This window comes from Maniola hyperantus, chromosome 25 (genome assembly GCF_902806685.2).
Source record: "Maniola hyperantus chromosome 25, iAphHyp1.2, whole genome shotgun sequence".
Taxonomy (NCBI): domain Eukaryota; kingdom Metazoa; phylum Arthropoda; class Insecta; order Lepidoptera; family Nymphalidae; genus Maniola; species Maniola hyperantus.
In genome coordinates, this window is record NC_048560.1 from 595,271 (window position 1) to 619,674 (window position 24,404).

At 40.3% G+C, this 24,404-nt stretch overlaps 1 protein-coding gene across 21 annotated transcripts in view; it reads left to right on the plus strand.

The window, feature by feature from the left end:
• Nucleotides 1-24,404, plus strand: part of sm (heterogeneous nuclear ribonucleoprotein L) — a 369,904-nt gene that overhangs the window by 79,556 nt on the left and 265,944 nt on the right. The window lies entirely within an intron of this gene.

A 24,404-nucleotide genomic window follows, 5' to 3' on the forward strand; every position in this document is an offset into this window, starting at 1 on the left:
GAAGATCTGATGAACATCTTCGAAGATAGATACTGGAACTCCTCAACGGATAAGAGTAAATTGCTCGCGATCAGTGTAATAGCTTAGTAATAAACAGTAGATTTTTAACCAGTCATAGCATAATTCCATGGGGCCACAAAAAATTGTGAAATAAATTTTTTTTACAAAAAAAATAAAAACCGACTTCGATACACAAACACTAAAAATTGAAAAATAATTTAATTTATTACCGAATATATTATGTATACAAGAGTTAATATAGTTCCATAATAATATTTTTTGGGGTCGGTGCCAATGAGGTGCCATTGTGGAGTCTCATAAAAATATGAAGTCTAGACGATTCGCGCAGCTAAAGCTAATTGGCACCGGCACCAAAAAGTATTATTATGGAACTGTATTAACTCTTGTATACATAATATATTCGGTAATAAATTAAATTATTTTTCAATTTTTATCGTTCGTTTATCGTATCGTGTTTGTGTATCGAAGTCGGTTTTTATTTTTTTTGTAAAAAATTTTCACTTTATTGCACAGCCAATAAGGCGTGGACAAGGCGGACTTCGGCTCGAGAATCTTTATCTCCCGGTCACTATAGGAACATGTGAGAGGCGTGTGATGGCTGCGCTCAAATGTAATGACTGGTAAAAAAAACCGGCCAAGTGCGAATCAGACTCGCGCACTGAGGGTTCCGTACTACAATCGTATTTTATCGACATTTTGCACGATAATTCAAAAATAAGATGCATTAAAATAAATCTGTTTTAGAATGCGCAGGAACAGACCTTTCATATTATGATACCCCACTTGATATAGTTATCTTACTTCGAAAATTGAAAATACTAATTTTTAGTTCGTGACCATAATTTGAAATTTTATGTGTGATCTAACCACAAATTCACGTTTTTCAGATTTTTCCCCTAATGACTATAATAAGGCCTATAATATACTAGACCTATAATAGGCTATAAGACCTACCTACCTGCCGAATTTCATGATTCTAGGTCAACAGGAAGTACCCTGTTAATGGTTACTTGACAGACCGACAGACAGACAACAAAGTGATCTTATAAGGGTTCCGTTTTTCCTTTTGAGGTACGGAACCCTAATTACATTATTCAAATCCTAGGTGCTAAGTTATTATATATTTCAAATTATAGGCGGCTACAGAGTTATGAGTGGAGTGGCCGGCTCTCGGCCGATAAGAGGGGAGAGCTTGTTTTATTTTTTCAACTACCCTCAACTGACGTGTGAAAGTGGCGGTACGTACGCGTTACTACAAGTATAACTGCTAATCTCTTCGGACGAATCCTTCGTATAATTATGATCGAACTTCACTTACAGGTAAGTTCGTTTAATCATTAATTATAGGCGGCTACAGCATGCAAATTTGTACGGATTTGCACGGATAAGTCGTGCGTAAGAACTTAGAATTAGAACTAATAGCTTATGAAAGAAACACAAAGGTAAGAAAAAGGGCAGTCTTGTAAAAATAACAGCACATTAGCTTATGACTAATACTTGTTTTTTGACGCGTCCGATGCGGCGTGTCTCTAATGACCCCCACAGAGCATTTTTTTATATGCAATTGCGGATTAATAACGATCTCGCTACTTTGTATCGAAGCCAAATGTTTATTGGGCGATGATAAACTCAATGTCCTGATTACGGGTTGATAGATGTTCTATTTTTGTTTATTTATCTAGTGTAAAAAACGTTATATTATCGCTCGTTTGTTGGAATGTAAATAAACTGTAATAGCTTAGGTGATGTATGTATCCCGGCTTAATGCTTAATTTATTTCTGCTGTACTATAACTGAGTGAGTGTTGTAGAGAAGTCGATGAAATATTTAATACAGATAGATACAACTAAATTGATTCATTATATATAATATCTGTCCCGGCTTTACTCACGTGTTTAGTCGACGTTAGCCCGACTAGTTTCGAACCCATCCGGGGTCCTTTTTCGGGCTCTACAACGGGCTCTACGGGCAGTGGCACGCGCAGCTCGCAGTCACAATCGCGACGCGTGCGCGAACTGCCTTGAAAAAGGACCCCGGATGGGTTCGAAACTAGTCGGGATAACGTCGACTAAACACGTGAGTAAAGCCGGGACAGATATTATATATAAATTGATTCATTTACAGTTGTTATCACTACCCATATTATAAAAGCAAAACTGTGTTTGTTTGATCATTTAATCTGAGTTTTTCGGAACTAACTCGGATATGGAGATTAAAATAATTTAATCACAAGAATCCTATGGAGTCTCGTAATTAAATTAGTTTAATCGCGAGTTAACTTTTTAAATTTCTTTCGAACAACTCAGCATTAGTTTAGAAAAAGTCTGAAAGAAATACTACATGTGTTCGCACCTTTTAAAATTTAACACACAGTGGAACAGCAGAGCTTGTTAAAGGTGTTTGAAGTAATCAGCATAAAACAATACGAGTTAATTATAAAATTTCATATTAGCATATATACATTATACACAGTGGCGTGCACAGGGTACAAAGCCAGGGTAGGCATTTGTTAAGTTGGTACTTATGTATTGACAGGTCATAATGAAGAATAAGCACTGAGCTAGTTCTACTAGGGTAAGCAGTGATTTTATGCCTCTATGACCTGCACGCCACTGACTGTATACAGAATGTAACCAGAACGCTGGCAAAAACGAAGACAGGTGATAGGTAGTACTGATGATTACTGATATGATACCACAAAAAAACGCAAAAAATATATTTAAAAAACCTATAATTTAGCAAACGTTTACGATATATTGCAAAAAAAAAAATCTGGTTGACGCTGGCAAAGTAGGTCACTCAGAGTCAATGCCGCGTCGTAGGCGGGACATTGACCCGAGTTTTGCACGCTATACATTGCGGGTTTGAAAAATACTAAATCACTAAAACTACAAAATTAGGTAAATGGTTTTTGGTATTGAATTGTGTTTAGGTAGTATAACAATAACGTTAAGTTTTTGCAAGCGTTCTGGTTACACCCTGTATATTATGTATATGTAGCAGTAACACGAAGCGCGCTAAAAGCGGGCGAACGTCCACACGCTGATTAAATTAATTTTTTTTTTTTTTTTTTTTTTCAATCTCTGAATAGACAAAACCAACTATTGAAGTTTTCATTCTTTTCAAGCAACATAAATGCGTTAAGCGCCTTTGTAGCCTTTCTGGGGCGACCGTATCTCACAATTCGTTAATTTATTGTGCTTAATAGCATTTTTAGGGATCCGTAAATCAAGAGGAAAAACGGAACTCTTATAGGATCACTTTGTTGTCTGTCTGTCTGCCTATCAAGAAACCTACAGGATACTTCCCGTTGACCTAGAATTATGAAATTTGGCAGTTGGGTAGGTCTTATAGCAGACATAAGGGGAAAAAAAACTGAAAACCGTAAAGTTAGGGTTACATCACACACAAAAAAATTGTAGTCATGAGCTAATAATTAGTGTTTTCAATTTTCAAAGTAAGATAACTATATCAAGTGGGGTATCATATGAAAGGGCTTCACCTGTGCATTCTAAAACAGATTTTTATTTATTTTTATGCATTATAGTTTTTGAATTATCGTGCAAAATGTCGAAAAAATAAGACTGTAGTACGGAACCCTCGGTGCGCGAGCCTGACTCACACTTGGGCGGCTTTTAACTGTGCAAAAGAATTTATAAGACACATTTAAACTTTAAAGATGTTACGCAAGCGGTCTTAATTCATATTAAATGGTGTATGACTTTTAGAGCTGAAATTGCTTACTTCCTAAAGGCAAACGTTTTTAGTTAGATTACAAAATCGGTCTGTCAACATGTTAGTTGATACACATATTTCACTAAATCCATCATCGGCCTATAAACGTCCGCCTGCAGCGAGCTACTTTGTTGCGAGGCCATTACTGCGAGCGACCGCATTTGAAAATTGCACTGAAATGTCGCGCGGTTTATGTTACAAGAGCATTAAAATATCAGTTTCCTTTTACCTAAATAACATTTTACTAATACAGGAGTAGGACTAGGTATAGTACGCGATAGTAATGTAACGAATGTCATATTTTGGACATTCGGGGACGCGAATGCGTATATCTGGTGCCAAAATTAGTGAATGCGAATACTCAGTTTTTCTTTAAATTTGGCGCCATTTGTCTATGGCTTGGTGACGGCAGTCCCGTTACCAAATAATAAAGAGCAGACTGATAATGTGATTACGAGGTTAAGTTACTTTTTATTACATTAAAAAACAATAAATTAATGGATTTTGTTTTACTAACCAACTATTATTACATTAAAAAATAAATCGCAAAACATTTGCAGTAATTTAAATATTTGTTACATCACTAGTACGCGACAGATCGAGATGGCAATCGGGCTATGAGGCTGGGTGACGCCCCGCACACCCGCACGTGCACATTGCAGTGAATTTGTATATTTTATAGTTGTTAAAAAAACACGTGAACGAAATTGCGGGCATTGGCTAGTAAAGTAATAAACTAATATAGAGTAATTAAAACATAAGAAAATGTTATAATCTCGCAATCCACAACGTGCGTGATTCAATTTTTCTACGTCTATTTTCATATTATTTCAACAATACAACTAAAAATTATTTATTTATTTATTTATTTTATTATTCATGTAGCAAAAATTGTAGTTACAAAATAATAATAAATTAAGTTACATTGGAAATGCTTATCTCTAAACAGAGATTTCTTCCAGCTAAAATTATGTAGTGGACACGTTACTACATGCAATGAAAAACCGCTCATTACAAGTCGTTATACGTTGAACACGTTTATTTTGTCACTTTTTCAACGTAATACTTAGTATTATTATATACTAGCTGATGCCCGCGATTTCGTCCGCGTGTAATTAAGTTTTTTTTTAAATCCCGTGGGTACTCTTTGATTTTCCGGGATAAAATAGCCTATGTCACCTTCAGTACCCGTAGTACAAGATTTTACGTCTCACCAAACGAAACCAAATTCGAGAGTCGAAATACTTCCGTGTTACAGTAAAATGGACCTAAACAGCCTTGAATTGATGGTAAATATTCAATACCACTGAATTTAATTTCGCAATGTTTCCGCTTGGAGCGCTGGCTGTAGAAGTGTAGACAAACTTGAGCTTCAAAACAAGGCATTTAAGATCCAGTTTACTGTAACGCGGAAGTATTTCAACTCTCGAATTTGGTTTGGTTTGGTGAGATGTAAAATCTTGTACTACGGCTACTGGTCTTTATCTATACCCATGCAAAAAATCACGTCAATCTGTTGCGACGTGATTGAAGAACAAACCAACATACCAATAAACAAACACTTTCACATTTATAATACTGATTCTGTGGTAATACGAATGAAGCCGCTGAAACAGTGAGGGGTTCATAACGACCCTTGTAACAATTTGTACGAATGCCAAATGACTCCAACGGTAACGGGTTGACGACGTATAGAGTATAGATAGTTGGCTGGAAGTTCGTAGTGTTGCTTTTAGTTTCCGTTTTAGTTTCATTTGCGCTAAATAATTAACTAACTATACCTTAACTAGCTTATGCTCGCGACTTCGTCCGCGTGGACAACACGAATTTCAAACCCCTATTTCACCCCCTTAGGGGTTGAATTTTCAGTCAGTCAGTCAGTAAGTCACCTTTTCCTTTTATATATCTATATCTATACTCTATACTATTATATAAAGAGGTAATGTCGTTAAGTTTGTTTGTAGGGGGTAATCTTTGGAACTACTGAACCGATTTTAAAAATTCTTTCACCAGTAGAAAGCTACATTAGTCCTGAGTGACATAGGCTATACGGAATCTTTAAAAACCTAAATCCACGCGGGCGAAGCCGCGGGGATCAGCTATTTAAGATAAAGACATATGAATTCAAACAGACTTATGGCACCCTTAGATTCAGAATGAGCTCTTTTCCCCACTCGCTTCTGTCATCCTTGCACGCATTAGTCACCCTTTTTATACACAACTAGCTGACCCGCCCCGGCTTCGCTCGGGTGGAGTTAAGAAAATTGAGGGGGAGGTTGAATTAAATTTTTCTCTCGGTAAGAGCCATCCTCGTACTCCAAGGACAGACTTACTTAAAAAAAGAAAAATACCTCTTCTGTGAAAAATTAACGTACCTGCTTTAAAAAGAGAAAAAAAACATTAGTCCCTGAAAAAACACGATGAAAATTATTATTATGATAAGGTTACACAAACGTCACAAAATGGCGACTTCGTTAGCTCCAAATAAAAAGGCGGGGAAAAAATGAACACGGTCGGTAGCCAATTAGCAGGCTTGGGAGTTTACATCCAGTCCGAATGGGGCATGTTTTTTTTTAATGGTCAAAAGGGACGGGGTATATTAATCTGATATTTACTGGTTATCATGTTATGGGCCCATTAAAATAAATAAGTATCTATATAAGGCGTGATGGACTAGTGGTTAAAATGTGCGCCTCCTGTTCGGGAGGTCGAGGGTTCAAACCCGGCAGCAGGGGCAGTTTGGGAATTTATTGTTTCTAATTTTGTCTGGTGGGAGGCTTCGGCCGTGGCTAGTTACCACCCTACCGGCAAAGCCGTGCCGCCAAGCGATTTAGCGTTCCGGTACGATGCCGAGTAGAAACCAAAGGGGTATGAGTTTAATAAAAACTGTCATACCCCTTCCAGGTCAGCCCGCTATCATCTTAGACTGCATCATCACTTACCACCAGGTGAGATTGCAGTCAAGGGCTAACTTGTATCTGAATAAAATAAAATAAAAAAAGTACATCATTATAGTAAGTTTACATGAGTACCCTTATTATAAATGCGAAAGTGTGTTTGTTTGTTGGTTTGTCCTTCAATCACGGCGCAACGGTCGGTGCAACGGTTGACGTGATTTTTTGCATGGGTATAGATAAAGACCTGGAGAGTGACATAGGCTTACTTTTTATCCCGGAAAATCAAAGAGTTCCCACGGGATTTTTAAAAAACCTAATTCTACGACGCGGACGAAGCCGCGGGCATCAGCTAGTAATAATAGAAATTCCAACTATAATGTTAAAAGTAAAACATTTATTGGAATTTAAATTACTAAATACGTCTTGCAAAAGTTAACTCATTGTCGCATAAAATACTTTCAGACTTCTGCGACTCCACTACACTGTAGTCTCAAATAGTAATTTTACGTGAACATGCTAAATTGAACCATGTACCTATTGCAATAAAGTGTAAATTTGCTCACACCGAAATAGGAATAAAAATGATATCGACTTGCAATATTAATAAACAATATTGTACCTTAAGTCTTTTAGTTTAAAGTGCAAATTTGAATGTACGCTCCGGTGATTGCATGTGTAATTCTGCAATGCATAAAGGAATATGACGTATTAATACTCTATCACCTATGAGATAGAGTTGAAATTAGATTGTCTTTCTAGTAACATGAGACGGGTATAAGGTGCCAGTCGGGTGCGAGATTGAAATAAGCTTTTAAATCTTGTTAAAGGGAAGTTCTTCATATTTTTTTATAGATGACGAGTTGGCGCTTCACTTCGATCTTAAGGGGAAGTTTCTTATATATTATAGACTAACTTATTTTCACGTAGAATATACTTTTTTTTGAATTGACTTCAGAAATGATCCTGGAAAAAACTGGGATGCATTTATTTGTATAGAAGCAGGCGTTATTTTGTGGAAATCCATCACATGATATTATACAATGAACGAGAAGCTTAATTTGCTATAACAGACAACTATGTATGGTGAAACAGATCAAATATGTATGGTGCAGCATGCGATATGCACCGCCCGCCCTCCCACTGCTAAACATGCAGGAAAAGCCAGCCAGCAAGCAAGCAATACGCACCACCACCACGCAGCACCACACAATTTTGCAATTGTGGATTGTAAGGTCTACATCTCCTGAGGATGCTCCGGTGCGTGCGTCGAGTGTGTTTTGGGATTTGTGTGGTGGTAGATATCTTTATCATCATCATCATCAACCAATAGACGTCCACTGTTGGACATAGGTCTCTTGTAGGGACTTCCACACGCCACAGTCTTGCGCCGCCTGGATCCAGCGGCTCCCTGCGACTCGTCTGATGTCGTCCGGCCACCTAGTGGGGGGGTCTTCCAACGCTGCGTCTTCCGGTGCGAGGTCGCCATTCCAGCACCTTGGGACCCCAACGTCTATCGATAGATGGTAGATATACTAGTACGGATTTGCAAGGCTTTTAATGATAAAATTTAAATTATTTCTCTTTAGGTAGGTACCTAATTAATAATATGAAAATATTATTTTAATGATTACAATATCAATTAGCATATCATTTTAATGAATTATCACGCAATGCCGCTTTCGCAGTTTGCATAATAATTATTTATTTGTAAACGAATTATTGGCAGAAATAATCGCAATAATTACTGTATGTATTGTTTGTACGAAATGTATTATGGTGTACGCGACAGGTTGAGATGGCTTTATAGATGGAAGCCTAAGATGGAAGCGGGCTAACTTGGAAAGGCTATACAGGGTGGCCGGGGATATGACGTCTAAAAGAGTAATTTAAATACCTTATATTAAGGGGTATCCAAATCATCGCTATGTATGTTCAGCGATTTTTAGTAGTTTAGGAGATATGAATTTTTTAATGATTTTTTCATAATTTTCATCTGTCAGTGGATTTTATTATTTTCTCTTTCAGTAGAACGTTTTTGGACATGTTTTTTGTGGTAGTTAATTAACATGAACTCAGCTATTGCTTTAAAAATTGCGGTTTACCTAGGTATTAAGAAACATGATTAAAATTTTATCGAAAGTTTAAAATTATTATTCGAGCGCAGTAGTCACAAAACTTCAAGACTTGAAAAAAATATTGAAAAATGGCTCTAATGGCATCTAAGTATTTTTAGAAACTTTTATGGACTTACCACATTGGAAATAATTGAAAAAACTAACCGTAATAGGGGTTTATTTGATGTAAATGGTCTCTAAAGTATATGAGTGACTTTTTAAATTAAAAATTAAAATTTTCTACAAAATATGTTGTACATTTTTTTTTTTTTTTTTTTTTTTAATACAATAAAACTTAAAGCTAGCCTTATCTAATTACTATATAAATCATGACCGCGTGGAATGGTGCCAAGAATACTGGCTGCATTTCCGCGCTGGACAGCCAGGCTGATCCGCTGCGCAAAAAATGAGCCAGCCCTTCTGTCACCAGTTGAGGCTATTAATCGCGGTGAAATGTCTAGTAAAAAATTTTTAGCACTAAGACTCCATGGCCCCAGGGTCTCCACGGCAAACGGCACAAAAATGTAACTCTCTATAAGAGAGGCATACTTGCGCCGCTTGCCGTTTTCAGCTGTTTCTGCTGCGGCTCCCGGTCTTGATGCTGTCTTCCTGATATGACACGGGCCAATGTGTCAACGCAAGTTGCGTCCCACATTAGCGCCCGTCCCCGTTCCCAGGGAACCAGCGTCAATCCATCAGGTCTCTTGCCATCATCCCGACTAATCCCTGCCGGCTCAATGAGCGCAGGAATATTTATGGTGGCAAGAGCTCTTTTAATTGTATCGTTAAGAGAGCCATGCCTAAACAGCCTACCGGAGCTCCTTTGGCAAGAGAGTCCGTGGATTCCAAATTTATCAACCTCTTTTCCACACGGACATCTGTGCTGATGGCACAGTGGTGTTCCCAATCTGAGACCTAGAGCCACACGAAAACTTTCGTTATCTAAAAGTGTGCCGAGATTTTTTGATGTTATCTTTATCATCATTATGTTGTACATAAAGTTAAAATGTACTTCATTAATTAACCAGTTTTAAGGGTTTCGTACCAGACACAGGGTCGCTAGTACAAAACTAAAGAACAATAATTTGGAGTTGTGAATCGTCGAAGTTGTAAGTTGTTACAAACTAAGTAACACCGGCGGATAATTGCCTTTGTGATAATTAACTATAGCAATTAAAGCTATTATTATTATCCGTTTCACCAGCATCGAGACAAGTTTCATAATCTAGATGTTATCATACCATTTAATTTGTTCTAATTCGTACAAGTCCCGCAAATTGCTATTGCGCTGGAACCATGGCTCATTAACATCGAAATGACGTCAGCCGCAACAAAAATATACCATCAGCTCGAAACTTCGCGCGCATTAGCAATTTGCGTCACTTTTACAAAGAGTAGTTACTATCGGATAAGAAACTTTGCGTGTACTTTATTCATATTCAAAATCCGTCCGCAACTGAATTAGGACTGTAACTAAATTAAATTCGGGACCTGAATAACATTCCCCATTTTCTTGGCTATCTTGTTTGCGGGTTTAATTAATAATCTTACAGCGACTATACAAACAAAAAATCATTTCTATATTCATTTATAATTTGTTTTCAATATTTATTTTTTCAGTTCTTTTTCCATAAATAATCTGTTGCTACAGTAACGCTGATTTGTTCCAAATATGTACATTCAAAAATTTAAGTGGATATTAAATTGATAAAGTGGATATTAAAGTGATAACTAACGATAATTCTATGGAGTGCCGAGATTAAATTAGTTTAATCTCCACTTCAATTTTGAATTTGTTTGCAAATTACAAATGCGCGTGGCCGCCATTTTAGTGACGTCAGCACTAGACTGAAGTTTCGAGCTGATGGTATATTTTTATTTCGGCTGACGTCAACTAATGTTTACCTGGCGAGTACACGGTAATTTAAATTTTTTGTATGATTATGTCACCACGAATATTGATGTTACGCTGATGGATGTTAAAAACGCCCCGCTTCAGCTTGTGACTTATACACCACCTTATCAGATATATATTGGGATATTACCGAAGTTAACCTATATGAAACCCGCTTCAGTTTATGACTTGTTCTTCAATTTGTAAGCTGTAATGATACATTAAAGGCGGATAAATTAACCGCTTCAGCTTGTGACTTGATTTATAACCTTGTAAGCCGTGATGATGAATATTCACCGCGCATCTTATTGCGTTTGTTTACTGATAGTGGATTATTTGGAGCGATTAAATTCTATGTGGGCGGGATATTTGACTTTGATGTCGTGCTACCTGTTTGATCCTCAACTGGTATTTGTCGATTAAGTACCTATCCCGATTACAGAAAGGGTTGGATTTGATATTAATTGGAATATTGGTACTGGTTCTGAGCGCAACTAAATTTTAGCAATAATAATGAAAGAAAAAGATAGATATACTGGCGCTGATTCTGTTGTCTTTCTCTAACCTAAATTTAGAGTAGGTACCTCTACTTGTCGGTAGAAAGCGATTAAACCCTGTTCATTAGAGAAAGCGGCTAAATTCCCGGCTTTTCCGAGAATAGTTAGTGCACTCGTTGGCGTTTGACAGTTGGATATGACAGAAATGATGTACAGGGTTGCAATTTGCATAGAGCAGGTCGGCTGTAGAGGTTGTGTTTTATCCCACCATAGATAACCACCATAGATAAAGGAAGTATCTATGACTACCACCGACCGATAGGCGACAACTGAAGACTCGCCTGATGTCGTCCGTCCTCCTAGCGAAATAAAAAGAAAGATTTTCTTTATTTTCTTAATTAAAAAAAATTGAAATAGCGAGTGAACGAGCAATCGGGTGACCAGCCCCCCAATTGTGTAAGAATAACCATTTCATGGCTATCGCAATCGTCAAGAAATTCTGCCATTTGATTGGTTGATTCGCTGTTTACATTTTTTCACAGCCAATCAAAGGGCAGAATTCTTGACGATTGCGATAGCCATGAAATGGTTATTCTTACACAATTGGGGGGCTGATGTTAAGTGATTACCGCCGCCCATGAACATTTGCAGCACCAGAGGAACCGTCGATGCGTTGCAAATTGGAGTCAAATACTCCATTGGGGCCACACATCACTATAACTAAGAGGGCGCTTACTCCACTGGAGCATTAAACCCAACATGCCTCAAGCAGAAGAATCGCCGGACTAAACTTATTTATTGAACTATTGGGGGGTCCTCCAACGCTGCGCTTTCCGATACGAGGTCGTCATTCCAGCACCTTAAGACTCTAATGTCTATCGGCTTTTCGAACTATGTGCCCCTGCCCATTGCCACTTCAGCTTCGCCACCCGCTGAGCTATATCGGTTACTCTTTTCCTCCTTCGGATCAGGAGGGAATCTATAAATATCTTGTTTTCTTTATAAATCCCAATTGAGAACTCAAGTTTCCGATGTGAATAATAATATCGGGCTGAAAGATTTCAAAATAGAATATCCTAAAGATGGAAAAAGGAGTAAATTTCGTCTCGCACGTGTTAGGAATAAATTCAGTTCCTTCAATGAAAATAATATCGATGAGGACTTTTTTGTATCCCTAAAATATATCTTCATTTAGATATAATATAATAAGGCTCTACTTTTATTCCATTCAGATTCATTCATTAATATCTATCAAAAAATGATTTTTTTTTCAGAATGCTTAAAAAAGTAAAAAAACAACATTGATATGAATGTTTGTATTGTGATATGAAAAAAATAGCATTAGTTAAAAAAAATACTTTGTATTGTAATAAAAACCGTTTGAATATTATGAAACTTAGAATAATGAGAAAGACTTTTCTGGTTAGTAATTACAGTACTTTTGACTTTTGTTTTTGGAATAAAAATAAACTCTTGAATTTGCATTGTGATTATTTCTTAAAACCTTTTTAAAATTAAAATAAAATACTGAACCGTTTTGCCCCCTCGCTGTCTCTTTTTACCCCTACTATGAGGCGAAACAAGTACTAGAAAAATTGTAAAATAACATATTTCTATTATGATAATTTAACCATAAATTGGGATAAACATAGTCAGATAACTGTTTGTTTGATTAGTGTTATTTATTTTGATATATTTGGCTCAGTTTCCGCAGTGTTATTAGAAATAAGTAAATTGGACCTTTCAGTCCCGCCACCCTTAGTGATTTTTAATTCAATTCAATTCAATTCAAATTTCTTTATTTGCGACTATGGGTAAACAGTGGAGATATTACAAAAACAAAAAAGTACAGCTAAATTCTGCCAATTACCATGCAATATGTTTTATGATATACCTTACAACGTAACTTATACATAGTTTTGATAAAATTAGTCACATTAAATACTTAGTCAAAAAAAAATACAAATTTAAATAATGGTATTACAAAATGTCAAAAATTAAAATGAAACTAAAACTTCTCTACAAGGTAATCATTAATCGAATAATATTATGTCTTTTCTAACAATAGTTTTTTCAATTTTATCTTAAATAAAGGAAGTTGTCGCGTCTCAATTATATATATGGGCAAGAGATTATACAAGAGTAGATTATACAAGATTAGAACGGCTGTGGCCCAGACAGACTGACTAGACGAAACTATAAGTGATCCTTGTTTTGCATGTTCCGCGTAGTTCCGATTTCAATATCACAGAGAAAGATAGCGTTAGCTCGAAGCTCTTTTTTGACCTCCCCTATTTTAATTTTAATTCCACGTGTCAAGAGGGTTAGTAGGTCAGGGAAATTAGACACTGCACTTCAGGAAAACTAGATTTTATGAAAGCTGATGTGATTACGCGAGTAGTTAGGAGTTACAAAGACGGTGAAATTCCACGTTTTAGAAGTAGGTACCTATCTTTATTAATTATTATAATGCACACGTAATATATATAACAATTTGTATCTCGCCAAACTGCACATCAGTTTGTCGGCGAGTTTGCCCTCATAATGGATTAACTATGTTTTTTTTTTTTTTTTTTTTTTTTTTTTTTTTTCTTTTTTTTTTTTTTTTTTATAAAAGATTATTAGCCATATTAAATGACTAATATTCCCCTTTCCTCTCCAATTAAGCGTCAGGCTTGTGCTAGGAGTAGGTACGACAATAGTGCAACGGGCGGGATTTGAACCGTCGACCTTTCGGTTTTCAGTCCACTCCTTTACCGGTTGAGCTATTGAGGCTCAAATTTATAAGTATATTAACTTCACTGTATTCAGTTGGCGAAGGAGTCCTTAATAAAAACTTCTTTCAGTTTCTTCTTAAGGACTCCCTTCGCTGACCTTTTGCTCTATTAAATCTCTCTTCTCTCTCTTCTGCAAAACAGGGTTTTCCTAGTGCAGAGGTTAGGAAACTCGTTTCTTGTGTCTAACTTCTAAATTCTAAATTCAAAAATAAATTATTCTTATTCTTATTCTTAACCATTCTACACTATTAAATATCTTAGGTACTAAGAAGCTGCTTAATCTCTTACCGTAATAGTTCGATACTCATGGCAACCTTAATCTACCTTTTCTTAAACTTCTAACATGTTCTTTATTAGATACTAGCTGATGCCTGCGATTTCGTACGCGTGGATTTAAGTTTTTAAAAATCCCGTGGGAACTCTTTGATTTTCCAGGATAAAAGCCTATGTCCTTCCCGGGGATGCAAGCTATCTCTGTACCAAATTTCGTCAAAATCGGTTGATTGGATGGACCGTGAAAGGCTAGCAGACAGACGGACACACAGACAGACAGACACACTTTCGCATTTATAATATTAGTATGGAAGTATGGATTAATTGTTTGTATTTACTAGAATAGTAGTTTTCCTTTGCTAATAAATAGTTTAACTTGATATCATGTATTGGTAATATTTTTAACATATATTTAGGTACAGAAGTAAAATTCAATTAAAAAAAACACAATTTATTAACACAAAACCAAATACTTTTACAATTATCAAACTTTTAATGATTGGAACAAAATTTAACACGAAAGACACAAAAAGTAAAAGTCAGTAATAAAGAAAAACATAATTCAAACCAGACCACGATGAATACAGCACAAAAATCAGTAGCGAAATGAGCCTCATACTTGGGCGCACCTCGCTTTTATAGGCGACTACCGCCTACAATCTAAGACGGCCTCTCCTGACTATGCGGCGTCCTCGTCCGCCGTCATAGCCAGAAAAGGTCGTGAGATCTTCTCTGCGGAGACTTGCAGCTGGCGCCGCAACGCTGTCGGCGTGCGGTGCGCGAGGGGAGACCGGTGAGGAGCTCGCCGAATGGAGCGATGCCTCTGCCTCTACCGCGTAAGGTGCCGGGGCAAACTCAGGTGCGGAAGGGGGACCAGCACCTGGGCATACTACTTCATAGTCATCACCTGAAATTAGTTTCGATATAGCACAACTCCATAGCTACAAATGTTAACACAATGGGTAAGCAATTCGAAATGCGACTTAGCATTAGCTAGACATGTAGATAAATCATTTTGTTTTATGGGGTGTCCCTATCACCCAGAGGAGGTGACACCTATCAACCTATGAGACGTCTCAAACCTAGCGCGCGCTTCTTCTCGTCATCTTCAGACCGCCAGACTCGGGGAACGGTCTCAGACCGCCAGACTCGGGCAACGGTCTATGGAGCAGGAACTTGAGATGACCTTCATCAGACCACCAGACTCGGGCAACGGTCTCAGACCACCAGACTCGGGCAACGGTCTATGGAGCAGGAACTTGAGATGAACTTCATCAGACCACCAGACTCGGGCAACGGTCTCAGACCACCAGACTCGGGCAACGGTCTATGGAGCAGGAACTTGAGATGACCATCATCAGACCACCGGGCTCGGGCAACAGTCTATGAAAGTGCATCTCAACCAGCCACCGTTGAACTTCCCTTGAGGAGTAAAGCATTACCGTGATTTGTTTAGTCATAGCACAAAAATAGATGTCGTGGATCAGTCCGTCAGTAGATAAGTACGTAAGGGAGCAAGCAAGGCCTTTTTAGTAAGGAGGGTGAGAGTTTTGGGGCTATGATTAACAAAATCACGACTTTCATCTTCACCACCACAAAGTAGTCAACAAGCTGAACTCACATTCGAAGAAAGTACCACACGCATCCGGGCACCACTCTCCTTGCCAGGGCACCATGCCCTCCGCCGCCACCTGAGCGGTCTTGCCATACGACCCACTCAGCAGCTCCAGCTCGTAGCAGCCGATTCAGGACCTTGTGTGGGCCTCACATGCCAGAGTCAAACTTCCCCGTTGACTGGGAATACTTGATCACCAACACCATGCCTCCAGCCTTCAACACGCGAGGCGGACGACGATTCTGGTTAGCATAGGCATCCTGCCGGGACTGATTTTACCTCAGCAGCTTACTTGCCCTGGAGCGTCACATTTCACGCCATGCCGGTCGATCAAGCCATGCAGTTTCTGCAACCACATTGTTGTGTGCTGGTGAGGAACTCTGGAGACCTGCTTGTTTGATATACAAACCAGGCAGTGAACCACATGCTTGACTACGAACTCACGTAGCCCAAGAAACTAGAGGTACTTCAGGGTCAGGTCCAGAGTCTTTTCGACAAAGACTTGCAGCAGACTAAGACGGTATCACGAAAACCACGCTTCCGCTCCTACTGGTGAGTAGCGGTAATAGAGCGTAACACTTTAGTACACATACCGATGAGAGTCTAGCTGTCCCACTTACAGATACTCGACGAGCGTGTCCTTATCTGCGACCTGCACCATCTAAACCCAGTTGATCGGCTTGGTGATGCCGTTGACTTAAAGAATTGCAGCTAAGATAGTCGCCATAACACATCATCGTGCGCTTTTAGTACTCAAAGGTGAAGATGAAGTCATGGAAATAAATCCACTTACGGGTAACGCGCAGAAGCAGCAGCGCTCGGTGGCTGTGAAAGCGTTGTAGTTGGTCACACCCTTAAACTGAAGACAAACCAAATGGTGGCGGAAGTCGCTTCCAGCACGTAGGAGTACTACCTACTCACTGCAAAACCTTGCTAAAACAGGCGACCACACGCTTCTTGCCGTCGTTGTGGATCCACCTCAGCGCCGGGCCATAGCCGATGCTGCTGAAGTCAGTGTGCACCTCTGTTTGGCAAATCTGTCAAGATACCTTGCTACCTTGGACTCAGTGGTGAGTCGCCGAGTGATGTTCTGAGGTACCTTTTCCTGCTCTGGCCTCAATCAAAAGGAACCTCTTTTTCCGACAGACGTGCAAGGCAGGCTGTCTGGATAGCATACTCCTCAACGTAGCGCCTAAAGTACTCAGCTAGATCTTAGATTGCCAGATTTGTTTAATGTACTCAAGGGGTAAGGACTTTAGGTAATGGCCTTGTCTTTAAGACTCGGCCCCGCCTGACCCTAACAAATGAATCTAATCAAAATGGCAAAATCGGAAACAATCGGTAACGGGAATTATCAGATTTTCTAAAAGAGTTGAATCTACCCACGTTACATAATTTACGAACGCACTACAGTGCGTCACTGACTCGCATATTATACGAAACACCCTTAAGTCCAAGACGGTATGCGTAGGTAACGTGATTTACTACAACACATTACACATACCTATCGAAATCATGGACACTAACTTTAAAAAGAACATTCTCACCAATCAGCTCGTACAAGGGCAGCGCTTATGCAAGCCCCACGGCACGCGCGGTATCATGCCAAAATACCAGTGAGCCGCCATGCTCGCAAGAGGCACCATAGCCCGCAGCGGCGCACGCAGCGCAGTACCACCAGCGCGCCGTCTCGTTCGCCAAGAGCGCAGAAAAGCGCGGCAGCGGCGCGGCACGTCGCAGCAACGCCAGCGCAGCGTCACGCTCGTGCAGAGCGCAGAAAGGCGCGGCGGCGGCGCGGCACGGCGCAGCAACGCCAGCGCACCGTCACGCTCGTGCAGAGCGCAGAAAGGCGCGGCGGCGGCGCGGCACGGCGCAGCAACGCCAGCGCACCGTCACGCTCGTGCAGAGCGCAGAAAGGCGCGGCGGCGGCGCGGCACGGTGCAGCAACGCCAGCGCAGCGTCACGCACGTGCAGAGCGCAGAAAGGCGCGGCGGCGGCGCGGCACGGCGCAGCAACGCCAGCGCACCGTCACGCTCGTGCAGAGCGCAGAAAGGCGCGGCGGCGGCGCGGCACGGCGCAGCAACGCCAGCGCACCGTCACGCTCGTGCAGAGCGCAGAAAGGCGCGGCAGCGGCGCGGCACGGCGCAGCAACGCCAGCGCAGCGTCACGCACGTGCAGAGCGCAGAAAGGCGCGGCAGCGGCGCGGCACGGCGCAGCAACGCCAGCGCACCGTCACGCTCGTGCAGAGCGCAGAAAGGCGCGGCGGCGGCGCGGCACGGCGCAGCAACGCCAGCGCACCGTCACGCTCGTGCAGAGCGCAGAAAGGCGCGGCGGCGGCGCGGCACGGCGCAGCAACGCCAGCGCACCGTCACGCTCGTGCAGAGCGCAGAAAGGCGCGGCGGCGGCGCGGCACGGCGCAGCAACGCCAGCGCAGCGTCAGGCCAGAGCATAGCCAGCCTCGCTCTCATGCAGAATTCCAAAGCCCGCAGCCAAGCGTGCAGCATTGCGTCGGAACATTCGAGAAAAGAAAGATAAATGTGAGCACTATGTTCGACTATGTTCGAATCGTGTTCGAATATAAGTATTTCCCAGTTGGTTTAGTACAGTCCTTATTACGACAGATCCACCTATTCATACAACGATCTAACACCACATGAAGACTGATTTCTAATCTTGTGGAAACTCAATTTGTTATCTCGTGGCAAAAATAATTGTTTAGCAAAAACTCATCTACCTACATTACGGTTACTCTTTTTACAAAAAGAACACTGAACTGCATCAAAACCGATGTTTTTGGTTTTCGATAACTTTTAACTTTTCGCACAGTAGGTACACTCTGTGATCCTAATTTTCACTCAGAAAACCGCGTGAGTGGAAAGTACTATGACTAAGACTACGCTTTCTAGTCTTAAACTGCGAGTTTAAATTGCGGGTATCTTGGTGAGATACTTCATGAAGTGACTAATGGACCGACGTAGATGTTCTTAATCTCAATGTCTACCTCTCGTGGGCACAGTGGAATAAATTCCGTTTTAAAATTGATCTAAGACTGATCATAACAAAAACCTTTTGTACAAGTTCCACTTTACGAAACTACCTCCCGGCTATGCCATCGGTTGAGGTTACGAACATGATCAACTTTTTTACACCATGCATCAACATCATTAAAAATCGAGACCAAAAATAAAGACATCTACGTTCCACTAATTGTACGACACCGACTAGCACGCCTTTGTTCATTATTCAATTTACGTGAATTACTTTTATACTTAAATCGATTAGTAGATTTAGACGACGGCATTATTAATTCACAAAAACACGTAGGGTAGACGTGAAAACTTTTAGACAAAAATTCAATTTGGATAAACACACTTGAACTAGATACGTTCGCGTGGCCAATACGTGCTTAGCCATAAAGCCAAAGGTTTAGGTACTTGATTTTAAAGATTTAATTGCAGTGACTTCATCTTGTGCGGAACAAGGTGCGGAAACGGGAGTGTTGCATTCTGTTTGAACGGTCACAGTGTTACGGAGACGATAAATATTACACTCGCGTGTAGTTACTACCGAGGTTAAACTATTTTCGACAAGTCTCGACACGTTTTACTATCGCGGAGTATTGAGTGTAACGTTTGGATAAAAACACGACTAAGTGCGTGATCTCGCGACCTATATCTAGGCCCTGCTGTTTCACATCAACGTGGTCTGCTTCGAAAACTTCGAGTTTGATCACGGCACATCACGGCTACGATCGCGGTTACGATACCCGCGATCCGACATTGTACAAGAAAAACAACAAAAATTTAAAGGTTAGAATTTTGTTCCAATTTAAGCAAACTGATTGTCAGTGACTAGATTTTAACTATAGTGGGCTATTGAATAGGAATCCCACTTCTGAATTTAGGTACAGAAGTAAAATTCAATTAAAAAAAACACAATTTATTAACACAAAACCAAATACTTTTACAATTATCAAACTTTTAATGATTGGAACAAAATTTAACACGAAAGACACAAAAAGTAAAAGTCAGTAATAAAGAAAAACATAATTCAAACCAGACCACGATGAATACAGCACAAAAATCAGTAGCGAAATGAGCCTCATACTTGGGCGCACCTCGCTTTTATAGGCGACTACCGCCTACAATCTAAGAATATCGTAATTGCCTTTGTACTTTTTCTTTATATTTTCTATCAGTGGAAACTGGACCTTCTTACGGCGCCATTCAGGCGCCGCTTTCAGGGCCTATCCATTTAAACAATTTTGACGAAATTTGTTATAGAGATATTTTGCATCCCTGAAAAGGACATAAGCTACTTTTTGTCCCGGAAAATTAATGAGTTCCCACGGTATTTTTAAAAGACCTAATTTCATGTGGACGAAGTTGCAGACACCATCTCATCATGATCAACCCATCGCCGGCTCACTACAGAGCACGGGTCTCCTCTCAGAATGAGAATGGTTTTGGCCATAGTCTACCACGCTGGCCAAGTGCGGATTGGCAGACTTCACACACCTTTGAGAACATTATGGAGAACTCTCAGGCATGCAAGTTTCCTCACGACACCATCTAGTGCTAGATAATTCAGAATTTAGACAGGCTACAGCATACATTTCGTATGTCCAATCTCGACGCAGCACTCGATACGAAGTGTCACAGCCGCGTGACCGTTTCACTTGTCAATTATTTTCCTGTGTGCCTCCAGTGTTCTGTGCTGCATTCTGATTTAGGGTTGTTCTCCACGTTCCATCGCACGACACGACAAACTCCAAATGTCATTACAGTTCGGCTCGTTTCGGCTTTGTAGAGCGTTGTCTCTGTCACTCATACCTATATGACGTTTTGTCGGTCTCAACGACAGAGACAGTGCTCTACAAATATGCTTCTAAAGGTCGATGTACATTACTTTCGACCGCATACTGTACCTATGTATTTTATTTTCAATCAGATCAAATGAATCAATAAAAATTTATTTATTGCATGAAAATGAAAATGAAAATGAAAATCTTTTTTTATTCGTATAAACTTTTACAAGTGCTTACGAATAGTCGGATGCATCTACCACTGGTTCGGAATGCCTTTCCTGCCGAGAAGAACCAGCAAGAAACTCGGCGGTTGCTCTTTTCAAATATTTGATATAGGTACGTAGTGGCTCTTATGCTACGTCTGTGACACTTACATCAGTTTGGAATGTCGATTCTACTGAGAAAAGCCGGCAAGAAACTCAGCAGTTGCTCTTTTAAATTATTAAAAAAAAAAAGATACAATATGTAGCAATACCTGAAAGCCCAGCCGGTAGCTTCAACGGAGTTTTGTCACGGTTTACTTATGCAAGTTAATTCAATTTATTTTATTACAATCTCACATCAAAGAAATCATATTGTAATATTTATTTCATACTAGCTGTTGCCCGTCACTTCGTCCGCGTCCCGCGGGAACTGTCTTTTTCCGTGGATTTTCCAAAAAAAAAACTTTCATACAAACCTTGTTCTGACAATAATTATAAACACAAAAAAAGAAGATTCCACTGAGAATAGTCACTGGAAAAACGTACGCACATATAGGTCTTATGTTGAGTTTCGTGACCGCAAATCGTGTCGTGCGGCGGACCGTGGAAACACGCCTGTACACTGTACAGGCAAGTAACACGATGACGTTTAATTGATAGATTGATAGTGTGCTATGACGTATTTATGGCTTTATCCATTTGTGTTCGTGTACTGCACAAATAGGCCTTTCTGTTGTATGCGACAGGTTGAATAGCACTTGGGGAGAGAACGCCACGCACACCCGCACAGCCACCGCGCTAACCCAGTGCGGGTGACATGCGGGTGTGCGAGGCGTCCCCCCGCCTCATACCCCGATTGCCATCTTGACCTGTCGCGAATTACATCAATAGACGTAGAGATGATGATCGCGGAACTAAAACCTAGTAGGTAAATCACTACCCATCACTACACTACCCATATTATATAAATGCGAAAGTGTGTTTGTTTGTCCTTTAATCACGTCGCAACGGAACAACAGATCGACGTGATTTTTGCATGAACATAGTTAAAGGCCTGGAGAGTGATATATGCCCCCCTCCCCCTATACCCCGAATGCCATCTCGACCTGTCGCGTACTATAGTTTAGCGTATAGACCAAGAAAAGGTTACAGACACACTTTCGCATTTATAATAATACTAGACGATACCCGCGACTTCGTCCGCGTGGATTTAGGTTTTTGAAAATCCTGTGGGAACTCTTCAATTTTCCGGGACTAAAAGTAGCCTATGTCCTTCCCCGGGATGCAAACTATCTCTGTACCAAATTTCGTTAAAATCGGTTGAATGGTTGAGCTGTGAAAAGCTAGCAGACAGACAGACAGACAGATACACTTTCGCATTTATAATATTAGTATAGATATGGATATGGGTAGTGATAGTACTTATTGGATTAAGCTCTGTGACTCAAGTGCTCTGTACGTCGTAGTCTGATTTATAGGCAAGTGACACACTGACGTTTAATTGCGTTCGGTAGCGGGTGTTCTGATTCACGGCCCGACTTTAGTGTGTAAAGTGACGTATTTATGTGTTTTCGTGTGTTTGGCAACTTTTTACTTAATTATTAATACCTTATTTATTACATTGCCGTAGTAATTTAGATTCAAGACGACGAAGTGTAATAATTTTGATGGCAGCAAAATTTATGTCGCATAGATCACTCAAGACCGAGATTTATGTAAATTACTAGCGACTTCGTCCGCGTGGACTATACAAATTTCGAAACCCTATGGGGTGAACCCTTTAGGGGTTGAATTTTCAAAAATCCTTTCTTAGAGGATGTCTACGTCATAATAGCTATCCAAAGCCAAATTTCAGCCCGACCCGTCCAGTAGTTTGAGCTGTGCGTTGATGGATCAGTCAGTCACCTTTTAATATATTTAGATTCATCACCATCATCATGTACAACTCATGACGGGCCCGCTACTCTTACGGGTCTCCTTTCAAAACGAGAAGGGTTTACGCATAATCTTTAGCCAAGTGTGGATTGGCAGACTTCACGCACCTTTGTGAACATTATGGAGAACTCTCAGGCATGCAGGTTTCCTCACGACGTTTTCCTTCACCTGAATAAGGAAAGGTAATTACTACCCTGCAACTTCATCCATCAATTCTGAAATACTTTTTCCTTCTTAAAAAGTAAACGTATCAGGCTTTAAGATTTTCTGAGTGATGTGATCAAAGAAACTTGAATAAAACCGGTCAAGTGCGAGTCGGACTCGCGCACAGAGGGTTCGCACCATCGTACAAGTTATAACACTATGTACTTTTAAATTTGATTGGCGGCCATTGTGATTTTTTTGTTATTTGTTGTTATAGCAGCAATATAAATACACACTGAAAATTTCAACTCTCTACCTATTCATCGTCATCATCAACCCATTACCGGTCCACTACTGAGCCGGGTCTCCTCTCAGAATGAGAAGGGTTTAGGCCATAGTCTGCTACGCTAGCCCAATGCGGATTGGCAAACTTCACACACCTTTGAAAACAAGGAGAACTCTTAGTCATGAAGGTTTCCTCGCGATGTTTTGTTTTCCAGTGATATTTAATTTTAGTTTTTTTTGAAATGCACATAACTCCGTAAAGTTAGTGGTTCGTACCCGGGATCGAACCCCCGACCTCCCGATAAGAAGGCGGACGTCTTAACCACTAGGCTATCACCGTCCCCCCCGTACCTGAAACCGTACGTTTCATGAAATACAGCCCGCTGACAGACACACGGACGGATAGCAGAAACTCAGGGTCCCGTTTGCAGTTGCCAACCTTCGGGTACGGAACCCTGACAGGTATTATGTACGTGTCAAACGTACGTGTAAATCTGTCGTAAAAAATCTAACTGTCAAATTGTATCCGTCAAATAAATCATCATCAAACACGCATCCACCTGACGCACGCACTTGACTTACTTTTAATATATTCATGGATTTCGAGTCGCGTGTGTGTGCATACTATAGTAGGTACGCGACATGTCGAGATGGCAATTGGGGTATGAGGTGGAGGAACGCCTCGCACAGCCTCAGGTCACCCGCGCTCGCCCGCACAGTGTTAGCGCGGAGGCTGTGCGGGTAATGCGAGACGTTCCCTCCCCGATTGCCATCTCGACCTGTCGCGTACTATACTTATGTAAGTCACAGGAGAGAGGAGAATGATGGCGACATCATGAATAGATGCTTTTACACAGAACCCTTACGGATCACTTTGTCTGTCTGTCTGTCCGTTGTTTGTCAAGAAATCTATAGAGTACTTCCCGTTGACCTAGAACCATGAAATTTGGCAGGTAGGTAGGTTTTATAGTACCTACACGTAAGGGAAAAAAGCCAAAAACCGTGTGGTCACATAACAAAAAAAAATTTAAATGTGTTCATGAACAAATAATTAGTATTTTCAACTTTCAGAGTAAGATGTATGATTTCTATTGGATGTATGATTTATTTATTCATTTGCTTTCATGGTTACATGAAGCCCCGTTAGGGCATTGCAAAGTTAGGTACATTAACAATACATACATGCTAAATATATAATTATTATACA